Source organism: Triticum urartu, chromosome 7A (assembly GCF_056163025.1).
Source record: "Triticum urartu cultivar PI428250 chromosome 7A, HENAU_Tu73, whole genome shotgun sequence".
NCBI lineage: Eukaryota > Viridiplantae > Streptophyta > Magnoliopsida > Poales > Poaceae > Triticum > Triticum urartu.
The window spans coordinates 451,124,193-451,127,797 of record NC_141879.1 but is presented as its reverse complement, the minus strand read 5'-3'; positions in this window follow the sequence as shown (position 1 = coordinate 451,127,797).

The following is a 3,605-nucleotide window of genomic DNA, read 5'->3' as shown; positions in this document are numbered from 1 at the left end:
TATCCCCTATTTTAATAAATTGCTTTGGGCATTTTTAAAGGTAGAAAATTAAACCAAGTTTGAATCAACTTCAAACTTGATGCAATTTTGAACCCAACCAAAACAATGTCAAATGAGATGAAATTTGGCAGAGAGGTTGAAGGCATGATCGAGAATTTATAGGAAAATAAAGGACATTAACAGAGAATGGGAAAGTGGGATTTGCAGAAGAAAGAACTAGAAGGAAAGGAGAAGGAGATGATGCATGGGACAAAGGCATGGGGAATTATTTTGCAAGTGTGTTCATGGGTGATTCCGAAAATGGAATATTTAATATAGCTCCCTAATATCGGGAGGATATGTTATAAAGAGAATCACCATGTGAATTCCCTCAGTTTAGATGGACACGAAGATCCATACGGTTTATTTAACTGAGTTTTAAAACATGTTGTATGATGACATGATGCAATGCACATGATGCAAATATGAATGCAACAGACGAAACAAATCAACAACGAATCTCGGAAACCCTGGAAGGCATCTGAAGCTCCGGTCTTGGGGCGTTAGATCTAAGTTTCAGAATGACGATCTACCAGGTGCTTAAGAGGAGATTCAGTTTCATCAACAGAGTAAGAAGCCAGGGTGTCAGTAGGTTCGGAATGAGGATCAATAGAGTCCTCAATCTCAGCAAGTGGGGCCTCAACAATTTCTCCAATAATTGCTGAAGATTCAGAACTAGCATCAATCATCATGGTGTTGCCATCAACAACTTCTTCAATAAACACAGAAGACTCAGGGCCAGAGACAGGTGTCGGTGTCAAAACCGGTGGATCTCGGGTAGGGGGTCACGAACTGTGCGTCTAGGATCGATGGTAATAGGAGACGGGGGACACGATGTTTTACCCAGGTTCGGGCCCTCTCTATGGAGGTAATACCCTACTTCCTGCTTGATTGATCTTGATGAATATGAGTATTACAAGAGTTGATCTACCACAAGATAGTAATGGCTAAACCCTAGAAGCCTAGCCTGTATGACTATGGTAATGAATATATCCTTTCCGGACTAACCCCTCCGGTTTATATAGACACCGGGGGGGGGGGGGGAATCTAGGGTTACATAGAGTCGGTTACATAAGAAGGAATTTGTAGCGACCAGACCTCAAACAGTCTCATCTCTGTGCATTAGTGTCATCCCTGGATCGGTAATGCTGACACGCACAATACTTGAGGATTTATAACAAAGTAGCAATCACACACTTATTACATCGAATGTCTCAAAAGAGAACTTATTACAATAAATATGGCTTAAGGCCATCTAATACGATAACAACAAAAGACTTGGAAGATAAAGTGAGTCCATCAACTCCAACAACATCACTAAGTGAAAGACCACGACCTAAGGCTCCTTACTCGTCATCTGAAAAGTCTGCAACATGATACGTTGCAGCCCGAAATGGGTCAGCGCATGGAATATGCTGGTAGTGTAACACAAGAGAGTAACGAACAATGTAAAGCTATCACTATATGCATATATGGCTGGTGGAGGCTGTATGGTTAATAGGTTTTGCGAAAAGCCAATTTTTCCCTACTGCAAAGGAATATATTTTACTTAACTACAAAGTTGGTTGAAAAAAATATTGAGAAGGGAAACCCCCTCTCAATTCCAATTAAAAGTAACTAATAACCCAACAAAGTTAATTTAGAGTAATGAGATCCACATGATAATCCAGGAACTAGATACTCGAAATGTCCATAACCAGGGACACGGCTAACCATGATTAGTTTGTACACTCTGCAGAGGTTTGTGCACTTTTCCCCACAAGACTCGATCTCCTCCGTTGGATTTCTCGCACTACATAATGTTTGAGAAACGGATGACCGAGACACATTCTTTCCGAAGAGGTCTCCTTAACCGATAGATAGGCCGGTACACCTACAATCCCCTACATCTGCTAGCCCATCATGGAAAGGTTTCCCACAACTTACTCAACTATGCTAGAGCCCATAATGGCATGTGGCTGCACGCGGAAGTTTCCAGCATGAGTAATCTTATGGTCCCTTTGAGCCTGGGTGGCGGTCCATAGGAAAATCACACGGTACCCCGGGATTTCCAAAAATACAGGCAATCACTGGTTTCCCTAGGTGCCTCAATCCACCCAGATGTGTATTAAAATTTCCACCTTAAGTTAACCATTAATTAACAACTCACATCTATCATGGACACTCTCAAAACTCAATCCACGTCTACGAGCATAGCATGGCAATATAGTAGAAGTAATTCCCAAGGTTTGATAATAAAACAGGTGAATAGGTACTACCTCATCTACTTCCCAACCCACAATTTATTCAGATCCTAACCATGCAATTGTTTGAGGGTTGATCCAATGCAATAAAACTGGGTAGTAAAGAGGTATGATGAAAGTGTTACTTGCCTTGCTGATGATCCGTGAAACCTAGAGACTCGGTGTAGCACGCTTCGCTCTTCGGGTACTCTATCGCAATCAAACAAGCATACAATAAGCAATCAAGCAAGGGCACGGGCAAAACTCAAATAAGATATCTAACCAGAAGGTTCAACTTAAGAACTCCGGTTTGCAAAAAGAATCAAATCAAATGAAGCAACAAAACTCAAATGGCGAAAGAAACAAGCTTCGTTTACTAATCTGGACTAAAGTCAAATTTTACAATACCAAAAACTTGTTTAAGTTGGTTAAACAGAAAGAGGGCTTCGAGACGTAACTCTAGGCGCTTGAATCGCCTGATTCCGATAAACGAGCGAAAAGTTATACTAAAACGAAAATCGGATCAGAAATCGCGATCGAAAATAATGCGGAAAATCTGAGAAAAAGAAAAACTGATGAACAGGTTAACGAACGAATGTTCGCTATCTGCGGCTAAACGGTGAAAACCGTTTGTTAAAACGAACGTCCAGACGAACGTCCGCTAAATAACTAAACTGAAAAAAACCGATCTAAAAATAAAAAACGGAATCTAGGGTTTTCAAAAAAACCCGATCGGTTTTCTCGCGAAAACCGAGGCGGCTACCTCGAGTCCGGCGAGGTCCGGTGAGACAACGGCGGCGGCGGGGCGGCTCCGGTGCGGCAGGTGGCGGCGCGGGCGGCGGGACGCCTCGGCGGGGCGGCGGCGACGCGGGAGGCGCAGCGGCGACGCTGGCGTCGGGGCGGCTCGGTGCGGCGGCGGCTAGGGTTTGGGCGCGGGCGCGGCTGGGCTTCGGCGGCGGGGCTGGCGCGGCTTATAAAGCCCCGCGAGCGGAGTCCCGCTCGGGTACTGCCCGGAGTCGGTTCGTTTTTTTAAATAATTCCGACGTGTAGAAAAAGGAAGAGAAGTACTAAACGGACTCCAAAAATTCCAAAATAAATTTTCTCCGTCCTCTAAAAATATGCCGGACCAGGTGAACATTTATTTGGGCCTAAAATGCAATTTGAAAAACGCACATTTTTCCTAATTCAAATAAAATAGCGATAAAACTCTGAAAAAAATCTTATTTGATTTTAATATTGAATCTTCGATATTTCTTTATTTTGAGGAATTCATTTTATCTTCTCTCTTTTATTTTTTTTATAAAAGAAATATTCGAAGAGAAAATAATTAAAATCAAACGATCC